The sequence below is a fragment of the Pempheris klunzingeri genome, chromosome 18 (genome assembly GCF_042242105.1).
Source record: "Pempheris klunzingeri isolate RE-2024b chromosome 18, fPemKlu1.hap1, whole genome shotgun sequence".
NCBI lineage: Eukaryota > Metazoa > Chordata > Actinopteri > Acropomatiformes > Pempheridae > Pempheris > Pempheris klunzingeri.
Window position 1 is genome coordinate 9,580,642 of NC_092029.1, and position 13,080 is coordinate 9,593,721.

Here is a 13,080-nt window from a genome sequence, read left to right on the forward strand (position 1 = left end):
CGTTACAAATGTATACTCTAATATTCTACAATATTTTCTTTTTATGAAAAGAATAAAAAACGGATTAACTCTTATAGCCCGTTTTTTCTCTCTCACTTTGGCTCAATGAAGTAGTTTGCATAATGTGCAATGAGAGTCCAGTATTACAGTTACAGTGTTGGAAAAAAATAAAAGTACCAATATAACAATAGTAATCAAAGTTGCCATTAAAGTTTTACTTAAATAAAAGTACATAAGTATTGTGAGCAAAATATATTCAAAGTGTCAGAAGTAAACGTGCACCACTAATAGTGCTCCAGTACAAAGATAGTAATAATTCTTAGATTTATCATTACCACATTATTACTGATTTCTTCACGTAGCAGCAGCATTTTAAAATTGTCAAGATGGCGTCTTTTAACTACTTTTATCTGTAACAATGCATAATGTTTTGGAAGCTGCTCTTATATTCCAGATGAAACTTTCGATCTGACAAATAAACTTTTCATGTCCATACATCCACTTTGGTCCACGTTGGTCCACTTTGGTCCACTTTGGTCCACTTTGGTCAGTGTGACGTAAATGTTGTCATCCACAGTTCATACAAAGACAGCCATATTTTATTTTCTGACTCACTACAGTGAAAATGTGTCTCTGAGCCAAGAAGAAATTTTCCATCATAGTGCTGACTAAGTCTTTGCATATTATTTGCATATGGTTTGCATTCTGTGTTAGTTATCCATCCAGCAGTACATTTGTAAGATATTATATTATGTCAAAGAAAATCCCAAACTGAGATTTTTATCTGGTGCAGCTTGTCCTTCCTCAGACTGGCAGGGTGACAGACAGGTTGCGGTGAAGTCCCCACCATGGGCACACTGCGGACCTGAGGCTTACACTAAAGGATCTGTTTTTGTTTTTTTTGCTGCTTCATCTCATGTACAAACACAAGCAAAGAAGCAAAGAAGCAAAGAACCTTTTAGGCGTTTGCACAGCTTCAGTACATCCTGTTCCAAAGAATCCCCCCCCACACACACACACATCCACCCGTACCACAGCGTGTACAGTAAGCTCCCCATAGTGGTAAGAACAAAACCATACCTTTACAAAGTGATTCTCTTTAGAAACAGGCAACAGCAGATAAATATTGTTTCAGGGTTTAGCTCCTGCAGGGGGTTTCCTCACCTTCCCTTTTCAGTTTGAGTATGTTATTTTTAGGGATGAAGAACACAATTCAATTTGAATAACTGCATCTATGAATGTGCTGCTGCAGTCTTTGCTTAGTATGACTGTAGGAAAGACAAGAATATAACCAGAAGACTATTGTTCAGTGTCCAATTTTCTTAACTCAAAAAAAATGCTGTATTGTCATCATGCAAAAGCAATATAATGCAAATACTTCAAATACGAGGCCCTCTGATGTAAATCTAACTCTCTGAATCTGCATCACTATAATCCAGGAATCCAGGAATGTGTAAAAAAACATAAACCAATACTATGGACTCATTAACATAAATAGCAATGACGCAACTCTTTCCAGGCATGCACCTGACTACTTTATTATGATGGCTTTTTTCAGTATTTTTTTTACACATTTTCATTTCATATCATCAGACTTGGTGAATAAATCATGATGTGCTTGAGGCATGTGACTTGAATGTGAACCTGAAGCTACCGCTCCACTTGAGCGATGACAAATGGCAGCAGGCGAAAACATCAAATCTGTGAGGAGAAAGAAGGGGAACTGTAACCTCTCTCAAATTAATTCATGAAACGTAAACATAAAAGCCACATTTCCATCAGGCTCTCGCTGCACCCTGTTCCTCTGCAGTGGTGTAATTGTGAACAACTGGGGAATTGCCGTGATCAGCTGCCTAGCGCCTAATATTTGCATAAACATGGAATGAAACATGTATAGATTTGCACTTTCTTTTGCAGTTGATGACTTGCAGTTTGCCATCAAAGATGTGATCAAGATAAGAGAGACTGGTTTTAAAGTTAAAGTTAAAGGCAGATTTATTTACGTTAACAGGCATATAAACATAGTGGCAGCCACTTAAGTGTGTGCAACTCACGGATGGAGGATCTTTTGTCACAATTATGACTGCAACAATAACTCCCTCATGAAACAACCCTGTCATGTTTCTGATGAGGTGTCACACTACACTTAGCGCTGGCTGGACGTGTGTGTACTGTGTGTGTGTAAGTTATCGATGTGCATGTTCAGACTTGTCGAGGATTCACAGAAAAGACTGTGTGTTGAATACACAGTGTGTGTTGAATACACAGTGTGTGTTGAATACACTGTGTTGAATGTGCATGCGTGTGTGTGTGTATTACAGAGAGACAGGTACATAAAGTGATGAAGAAGAGTGGCTACTCATCCATCTTAATGAGTGCTTACTCATGTTACAGTTCCTTGTGTTTCATTTATGATGTTTTGCCTTTTCCACCTTCCTCAGGTACCTGTTAGTCCTGCAGAGCAACTGACGACAGACCAGCTAACAGCCTCAGTTCCATCAATCACACCTTGTGATCATCTTGGCGAGTCTTGTAAACGCATCCTCTCCTTCACAACTTGCAGATACACATCCTGTACTTACTGAGGTGTGCAGAGAAGAGCGTCAGAAGGGGCCCTGTCGCTGTGTCACATTTACAGACTCTCTTTTTCAATCTAACCCGTTTTTAAGTGCTCTATGCAACATGCCCACACACTTTATGTATGTGTAAGTGCCACGTGTGTGTGTGTGTGTGTGTGTGTGTGTGTGTGTGTGTGTGTGTGTGTGTGTGTATGAGTTATCAAGGCCCTGTGTTTCCTGTTTTGCAATACTCACCATGCCCTCCCAGAAAATGTCTGCCTCTGGCTTATTCAGGAACAGTCTATTTTCCGCTATGCTCTGAGGGGGCATTCAGCACTGAGGCACATGGACGTATGCAGACTCTTAAAGAAGCATAGAAAAAATATTGTTCATGTGTTTTAAACATTTTTCATTTCATAAAATCTTCATGAAATGGTTTTAGGTAACTGTGCCTTTCTGGCATTAAACAGATTTGTTAAGATCTTCATCCTGTCGCATTCAGTATCATCAAGTAGAACTCGATTGTAGGCTGCAATAAATGCCAAATTAATGATAAAGAACTGAGAAAGCCATGTTCGAGCTATTCAGCATCATCGGAGCCCAACCTTTCAGATCTTTCAGACAAGCTTCTCATGTCTTAATCGCTACATACAGATGTCTGCATATAGAATCTAGGGCCAAGATACATGCTGGTTTCCATTTGTAGTCAGTTTGTAGTCCAGCTAGAATTGGCCAGTCACACCTGAATGGACTTGGGTTGCATCTGGGTTAACAGTTCATATAGAGAGAAAAAGCTGCATAAGTTGAAATGCAATCTGAAAGCCCACCAGCTGTCATCTGATGACAATTTGACGACACGCATAAGAGGAAACCTACTTCTGGATATCTGTTATCTGTAATCTGGATATCCTCTGAGTATACCGAAAGCCCTGAAACATTGGCCCTAAGGCTAAATGGCTGTCAGACAATAGCCGATGGGTTATGAAATTGCTTATTGCTAGCCTGACAACTGTCACGACTGTCAACAGTTAGCCAACCGATAATGTTAACTTCACGAGTTGGTTGAAAACAGTGTCTAGGTGACGTTTTAATGTCTCCAGCTGACTCACTTTAATACGAGAACCCTTAAAAGGAGTTAAATATGCAAAAAGTCAGCATCCTCATTAGATGCTGATCCACGTAGAAGACGAACAGCATTGTTCTTGTATTTCTTTTTAATATAACCCTGCTTGGCTCACATCCTTTTTTACATTTTCAAACAGTATATTTTCACTTTTAATCTACAAGAATAAAGGCTCATATGATATAGTATTTTTGAATGGGGCTTATTTTTTAGTGAACCATGTGATCAATCGAGTCTTAGCTACAGACGCACACAGCCACTCCACATGCCTGTGAGAATGTAGCTAGCTAGCTATAGCTGCTGTTTGGACTACAGCTACTGGAATTGCAATAAAACATGAAAAAAATTAGCTTTGTGTTCTGTCTAAACACACAGACTTTAAATACATTTGAAACAGTGTGGGCACTGGGAGCAGGTGAGAGATCCCCCTTAAAAGAAATTGTAATGTCATCCCGGGTAATAAAATTGCATGACACCAGGTTGTCTACCTGAACCCACCTGTGCATGAGTGTGTGAGTGCGTGTGTTTGCACATGAAAAACTCCTAGCCCTGCAATTATCTGTCCAGAAGGCTATGCACCTGTACTTTACAACACACCTGAGTAAAGTGCCAACAATAACACTTGAGACAGCCTAGTCAGGCCGAATACCTCTACGTGGTGTTACTGTTACACGTACTGGTGGGGGTTTCCTGTCCATATTCATTGCTTCCATTATGTGTATTATCATGAATAATCAATTTATCTAAGACCATGCCCATTGAGGTGGTTTCCCCTGGTGGCAGGTGTGTGCCTGTTTGCATATGTGAGTGTGTGAGAGTGACTCTGCAGCCGGGAGTTCCCCCAAGTAGGTAATTCACAACTTTCACTTATCAATACCACACACCAATGAATGACTAAATGACTATATAAGAGTCACATTCTTTATACAGCCAAACAGCAAGTCAGAGATTCCCACTATAACAACAAACACTACACCCTTAATGTGTCTGTGTGTGAAATCAATGTTAACTCTAAGTCCGCTTTGCCTCTCTCCTACATACAGTAATAGCAAGGCTGGACCAGCACAGACGCTGTAGGTGTGGTCATGGTTTGAGCTGGGGGGGTGGGTTTGGATTGGAAGAGGGGTACCTACTGTGGTCAGATACTGCTTGTGTGTGTGTGGGCTTTTTTTCACACCCCAAAAAGAATGGGGCCTCTTTACTGAGAAATTAACGTGAGAAAGGTTAAAGCAGCAGTGAGATGTGACAAACAGTATTTGCTGTGTTCCCTGTCTGTAGCATGGACGCAGAATGAACAAGAGGGGATTCCAGGACAGAGTCTGTTCATGCCAAACAATACTGCGTACCTCCAAGAAGAAAACACTCAGCAAATACAGTGTGTCAGTAGCAATATCAAGGTGAAGAGAGAGCAAACATTCTTTTGGTGGTAATTGACTTACAATATACACACACACAAAGTGATGTTGACAGAAGGTACGTCCAGCATAACTGATTGATGTAACATAATTTACATAAGATGCACTGTTTTTATGCACTAGATCTACACTATCAGTAGATAAATGGCTAAATCCTGTCTTCTTCATGATCAGCAATCATCAGCGTGTGGCCGTCAGTGGGTTCCTAACACTTTTGTCCATCAGATGTGCCCAGCAGTCTGCTCTCTGTGCAGCCCTGTGTGTGTGAGTGGGGGCAGCCGTGCTGTGTGCCGTGCTGCACTTGTTGTTATGGTGCAGAGGTGATCCCTCATGTCTCTCAGTGAGCAGCTGTCACTCCCTGCACCTCTGCTGTTGTTGTTGTCTTGATGAGGTACTTTCCCTCCCTCGCACTTCCTCCCACAGGACCCTTTGTTTATGACAGGGCGTGTGTGTGTGTGTGTTTCTGTGTGTACAGCGTGCCTATGAGTGTGTCTAATCCATTTGGCACATGTATCTGATGTGGGCCCAGCCATTCTCAGAATATGATTTAAACTGAATGCACCTTCACTAGTGGTGATGCGCCCTCACACATTTGCAAACGAGACACATTTGCATTATTTCTTCCCTTTGAATTAAATGAATGAAGAATAAGTATTGTTGTTAATTTCTTGCTCACCCAGTTAGTGACGTGCTGATTGTGTGACGAAGTGGTGTCGTGTGATTATTTTTGCATAACTCCTGCTTCTCTTTTCCTCACACACTCCTCTCCTCTTGCTTCCCCCGGTTTCTACTGCCGTGCTGCCCATTGCATGTGGACATGTGGACGTCCGTCAGGGGTAAAGTCGAGCTTTTCTTTGAGAAGACCTCAAATGAAAATGACAGGTAATGTGTGTGAGTGCTGCGTTTGAGTGCTTGTGTGTCGGGAGTGTAAGCAACTGTGTGAGAACAGATAGAAAGCTGGTTTTAACAACACAGGCATAACTTGCTTGCCTCAGCCGAACTGTGCTGCGGGTGTGTGTGGTGAGAGTATGTGAATGGCTACTTGGAGAGAATGTGTGTGAAAGTATTGCAAGTTTTTGCTGCATTGTTTTTCACCTTTTTGCAGGGCTCATCACTGTACATGTACATGAAAGGCAGATGTGAGACTGATCCGCCTGGGTGTGTGTGCGCACACATACACAGGATGCTACGCTGTGTAGCTTCCCTACACGAATGTGTATCCATGTATTGTAGCAACAGTGCGAACACGCATGCGCTACCTGGACAACAATCCTCACCTCTTATTTGGGTATCAGTGTCATGTGGAGACGCATTCTCCACAGGGCTCTGGCCCTGCTCACTAACATTGCCTCTTCTTTGAGGAATATCATCCAATTTAGACCTTTCACCTTCAACCTTTTTTCTGCTTTTACTGGACTTCTCCTCTCCAAATCACAGGAATAAGACTCTGGGAATCCCCTGCTAACGACTCCTTTGATAAAGGAAAGGTAGAGAGCTGCACCGAGCAGATGGTACGTGGTGAGTGGATAAGGGCTGAACATGACAGATGTACAGTATTAACTTGTGATCTGCAGCATAAAAGAGGTTTTAAACATTTATTAGAGTGGCATGAGTTCTTAGTAAAATTGTTACAAACATTATGTAGAAATGGAAATACTGGATTATATAATATAAATACAAAATATGAGGACTTACTCTTTTTCTGTTTCCACTGGTGTTCAGCACCAGTACAAGAAGACACCCTAGTGATTCTGAGCTTTGTGTTGACTGTAAACATTGTTTTTTTCTTTTAATAAAAGCAACATGTTCGCAATCATTAAAGGTTCTCGGGTCAATCGTGTGAAATTCAACTGCATCCAGCAAAAAACACGTTCAATAGGAAGGAATAAGTTAATTATGACTTTGAGGTGCTTCTGTTTAAAATGTGACCTCTAATATTGGCAGCATTGTCGTGAAGTTGTACAGACACACACACACACACACACACAACAAGGATCTCTATATCCATCTGTTTTCTCTGCTTTTTTTCTACCCCTCGACTCGACAATCCCACAACTTCTTATCTCTCTGCACGGCTGTGCTCCTACCACCCTGAATCCACATCCTCAGACACACACACACACGCGCACGCACGCACACACACACACACACACACACACCTCAACCCCCCTTTATTTTGCTGATGAGCCAAGGCGCCTCTGCTTGGTCACATTACCCCAATGTTGCATCCAGATAACTACACTGTGAACCCTGTGGTTTTTGTGTGTGTGTCTGTGTCTGTGTCTGTGTATGTGTGTGTGTGAACCAATTTTCAAAGTGTGTATTATATTCCAAATTCCACTCAAGATGCTGTTTGTGTAAGACATGAATAAACATTTGAATTAAAAAAATTGTTGTTTTTTTACACTGCTTACATCACACATGCATTGCATCACATAAACATGCCTGCATGTACGCACTGAAGCATTCACCGCTTTTCATGTTTTAGAAATAAAAACAAACAAACAAAAGCTTTACTTCACCTGCATTTTAAGTCCTCTATAATCTTCTTTATATAAAAATGGGTGTCATCACTGTCACACCACAGGAAAATGTATATCATTTGTGCACTGGTAAAGGGTATGTGTGTTGGAGTTCAGGTGCTGGTGACATTGAGTAAATCATGTAGTCACTGTACGTTGTAGGAGACAAACGCAGCTGATCATCAAGCGAGAAGACAGACGAAATCACAAACAATGCGTAAAAGATCAATAAGAAATTACCAAAAAAATGACACTTCGCTTCTCTTTGTCAGAGGTGGCATGAAGCTTTCGTGAGTGAGAAAAAATGTCATTTCTAGAACACATTGCACACTTGGCTGCTGGTTCATCAGTCTTAATGCTGACAATGCACATCTGTTTAAAAGCGCTGTGACGCAACATTTCTATTATTTTGCAAAGCAGAACTCTCCATATTGTCTGTTGTCTCACTGATTACCGTAGTGGATCATATTTTTCTTATTACTGTACGTTTTGCTCATCTGATGCAAACTGTAGACTGAATCTTGAAGGCTGGAAACTATCTTTTGATAATGATAATGGCACAAGATAGATAGATAGATAGATAGATAGATAGATAGATAGATAGATAGATAGATAGATAGATAGATAGATAGATAGATAGATAGATAGACAGACAGACAGACAGACAGATAGATAGATGCATACTGTGTACACGTGTGTGTGTGTCAGCACTATGTTACCATGCAATCTGACTTTCGAGATGCATCACCTTAGATAACACCTCTGAAACACACCCTGTCGGTATCTGCTGCTCTTATCTTTAGAGGGACAGGTGTCTCTTAACCTGCCGTCTACATTGCTCAGTACATTTATCATACACACACCCACACACACTCTCACACTCAGAACTGTTTGCTCAGAATTTCCCGCCACTGATAACATAATGTCTGCAGCCAGCGGACAACCTCAGCGATTAGATGTAATACTGTTGTTATTCATCTGTTTGTGAATGGGTACACAATGTACAGCTCAACATACTTGCAAGGTCTAATTTAGCCAATATTTTGAATGGATGTTTGGATTGTTTAAAGTAGGTTTGTATGAGATACTTATCCATAGTCCCTAGTGTGCTACCTACAGCTGATTGCGGTCAGCACGCTCTCAATTTGGAGGAGCAGGCACGAGTCCCAGCACAGCTCAGCAATGTACTGCTGTAGGCGGGGTCAACAGAATATGTATTTTAACCCAAAAAAATGCCCATTTAAAAAAATCAATACGGCACACATTTTAAGTGTATGCCATATTTAGAATATTTTTATGGCTACCAGATTCCATTGACAAAAACAACAATTTTACCTCATAGAACACAGGAGTTGTTAGTCCACCACTGTCTCAATGGGTTAGTTTGCTTGTGTGGCTTTGGTGTTTTTCTTGGATCCAAAATAGCATATTAGTTTATTGATCAACACAGCAGTAGCACAGTAAAAATCCAGGTTTTCTGCTGACCCTGTCCACAGTTGTACGTTGCCATTGTATCTGAATCATCCCCACTTCAAATAATCTGAACTATCCCTTTAATATGGTAAAGATGTACATTGCAGTAAGTCATATATGGAAGATTAGATTTTTCTTTTACAAGCTTTTCTTCATTCAGACACTACACGTACACTCAGGAACATTCGGGTTTGCTTGTACTTTGTCAGCACTTGCTCCCCTTCCTGTCAAGTTCCAGAGAAGTAATAAGAGGCCAGAAAATCAGCGTCATCAGCATCATGAGAACTGATGTGAATCAGGTCAGGGGTTGCCACTGTGTGTACGTGTGTGTGTGGTCTATGGTACTATCCAATACACAGATCATGTAAATGTACCTGCCATCATTTATGTCGTAGATCCAAGTGCTGGTCAAGTGTTTTGTGACCAACTGGACACATCAGCATCTTTAAGGTTTTAAAACAACAAAAGAAAAAATAAAATGCAAACTACATTTCATTTACGTTAAAACGCCTCGGTTAAATAGTTTATTGCATTAGTGATATATGAGCCTTACTGCATTTGTATATGCATGTTAATACAAACAAAACCAATACTAACTAAATTAGACTAATAACTACTATTAAACTAACTAAACACAAAGTGTCATCCTGACATGTCTAAGGGAAAAAAGTTTACAGAGACGGGTGGAGCACGATGAATCATTAAAATGGGGATGAAGGCACTCATTTTGTTGCTCCCTAAAGTCATTCAGGATGAAGAAGGTAAAGAAACTTTACAGATACATAGGCAAATAAATCCAATCGAATAACATTTAAAACCAACAAGCAATACAAATCAGAATAACATTAATAAAGACAGAATAAAATGTGATAGAAAAATGAGATGATTTTCTGGTTAGACAGTCTCAAAATGTCAGGTTTCATAAACAAAAAGTGATGGCGTGTTTCACCATTTATTGACACTTGATACAACTTGTTTGTCTTTTTGTTTAGCAGTGTGGACCTTTGCAATTATTTCTCTATTTCTATCCTCAGTTTGCATCAGGTTATGGATACACAACATAGTGCAGCCCGTATTAAGTGTTGTCTATCATATAAATACAATGTTGTGTGTTTCTGTGCATGGGTCACAAAGTGCGTCTATGGCAGCTTGTCATCATTAATGACCATTACACAGAACACTGTAATACTGTCCAAAAAAGCAGCATGATGCATTCACTGCCAGCTGTACTGTTGTTTTTTTGTTTTGTGCCCGTCGCCATGCACTCCTCCTCCCATATGTCCTCTCCAACAGTTGTATCACATGCGCACACACACACACACACACACAATAAATAATGATGTCAGAATGTGGCAGTCATCGCTCTGTTCACCAATTTATTTCACGACAGGTGTCATGCATACAAAGAGAAAGTGTGTGCGCCTCTCCGTGTGTGTGTGTGTGTGTGTGTGTGTGTTTGTCTTCTCAGCCTTGCTGTGCTTTGGACTTGCAGACCACAAACAAGCCTGAGGTCTGAGTATTGTTATCTCATTGGTGCAATTATGCCCACTCCTGCGCTCACATGCAGAAACACACACATAACTTTCACCCCATTACCTCCAACCACACCCACCCTTCAAAATGAGTTCAAGGGCAGTAGGGGAGTGTGTCTGAAGGGGGTGTGTGAGTGTGTTTTTGGGGGGTGGAGGTGGAGGGGGCTGATCGAGGCCAGATTTATTGACGGCTGGGGGACCCCGGTGACAAGTGTCCTAAATCGGGGCGGTCAGGCGTGACCGTGCCACGAGAATTGACTTGTCAGGATCACTTAGGGACAACAATGGAGTGGACGTACAGAGGAGAGGAGTGGAGAGGAGGACAGAGGAGAAGAGCGGAGAGGAGCGGAAAGAAGGACAGAGGAGAGGAGCAGAGAGGAGGACAGAGGAGAGGATAGGAGAGGAAACAAGGACAGGGAGAGGAGAAGAAAGGAGGAGAAAGGGGGGTAATGTTTGATATGAGTGTGTTGGTGGATGTTAGATTGAGGAACAACTGAAATATGAGTGTTTGTGTGCAGTGGTAATGATGGCAGTGCAGTGTGTGTGTGTGTGTGTGTGTGTGTGTGTGGTGGGCTGCATTGAAAGGCCCTTCCTTCTGCTCTATTTACCCAGGTGAATAGGAAAGCTGGACCAAGCCTGAGCGGGAAAACACGTCATTTTGTGCTGTGTAAATGTGTGTGTGAGTGTGTTTCTGTGTGTGTGTGTGTGTGTGTATGAGTGTGTGTGTTGGATGTGGGGGGGGGGGGGGGGGGGGGGGGGGGGGGGGGGGGCACAAGTTCTCAAGACAAAAAGTTTGCCACATGACCACTCCCTGAATCCAGAACCCAAATAGAAGCACAAGCACACACACACTGACACACATCACAGGCATTAGAAACGCCAGACATGAAATTTCCAGACATGTTTTGAATTATTAGAAACAAAAATCTCTCCCTATCTCTCTCTCTCTCTCTCTCTCTCTCTCTCTCTCTCTCTCTCTGTATTTCTGTTTTAATGCATTTAATGAAGGAAACCTAAACAGAGACAAAATGAAAGTACACAAAGTAAGGTGTGTGGAAGTGTGGTGAGTGTGTGTGCGTGTGTTTAGGGATGTTACTGAGAAAAGGCTTTGGCCTCAGCAAGTCAGGAAACTGGGTGACAGACCTGACCACACATTCAGTACCAGAAGGCTGCGGGGATGTCTGTGTGTGTGTGTGTGTACGCGTGTATGTGTGTGTTTGTGGTTACTCATATAGAACCTGTCAAACTAGATATAGACACCTGCTTCAATGAGGTAGACTTTTTTGCAGCACAGATACATCTGTTTTTACAATATTACTTCATGTCTTCTATTTACACACTAAAGAAAAAGTTGTCTAAAGGCATCAGGGTGTTACGGGTTGTTTCATACACACCGTTGTATATGCAGTATGAAAACACATACACCTTCATACATCATATTATCAGCATGCTATCCTGGCTGATTGGAAAGTGCTGTCAGAGGTCAGAGGTCGTGTTAACATGTTTTTGGAGCAGTGATTCTCAAAGCTTTACATTTTGGTTCACAGCAAAAAGTACAATCAAATGCATATTTTGAAGTAGAGCTGAAATCATTAGTTAATTCATTAATTGTTAAACTTTAAGTCAATTCAAAAAGCACCTCTGCTAAACATCACCTGGTTTAAGGTCCTCAGGCGTAAGGATTTGCTCTCCTGTAAGATTGTAGATTGAAGATCTCCGACATGATGAGGATTCAACCACTAATTTCCAAAACTGATGATGATAATCTGTAATTCAAGTATTTTTTTTGTTTGCAGACCCTATTTTGAATGTCCTTATATATGTTATGAGACAAATGTCCTGATATTCACAAAATGCGTCAATACCGGAAGACTTTATTTGCAATGTGTCTTATTGTTATTATTCATCCAGTACCCAAATAAAAAATTATTTTGTCAGTCATCATAAAGACATTATCAACTTGGATCCCCTTGAAATGCAGCAACACTTACATCTATTATTCTATAATGTAAGCAAACGAAGAACTGTATCTCTCTTCTTCCTTATATCGTTGTTTACTCCCTCTCATCAGTCTTTTATCAAATGGCCAAAAGTCTGTTTTTTTGCTCTTTGACACTGTTGGCACTACTTTGGCAGTCCTGACCTACTTTTTGAAATGTGTACAGTTATTGTTTTAGGCTATCTGCAGCAGGCACATTGCTCTATACATTTTTTGGTTCTGAAAAACAACAAACAAACGGCCTAACGAATGACAGCCAAATCTGGGAAGACAGTAACTGTTACAAACGAGTCTAATCACCTCAGCAGCAGCTTCAACAGTCCCCATCTCTCTCTCTCTCTCTCTCTCTCTCTCTCATGTGTTCACCTCTCTTACCCTCCTATCTCCCCACCCTCACTCTCTCCATTCCATATGGCAGGGGCCTATATCTGCTCAATCTGTGTGCTCTGGTTGTGTGT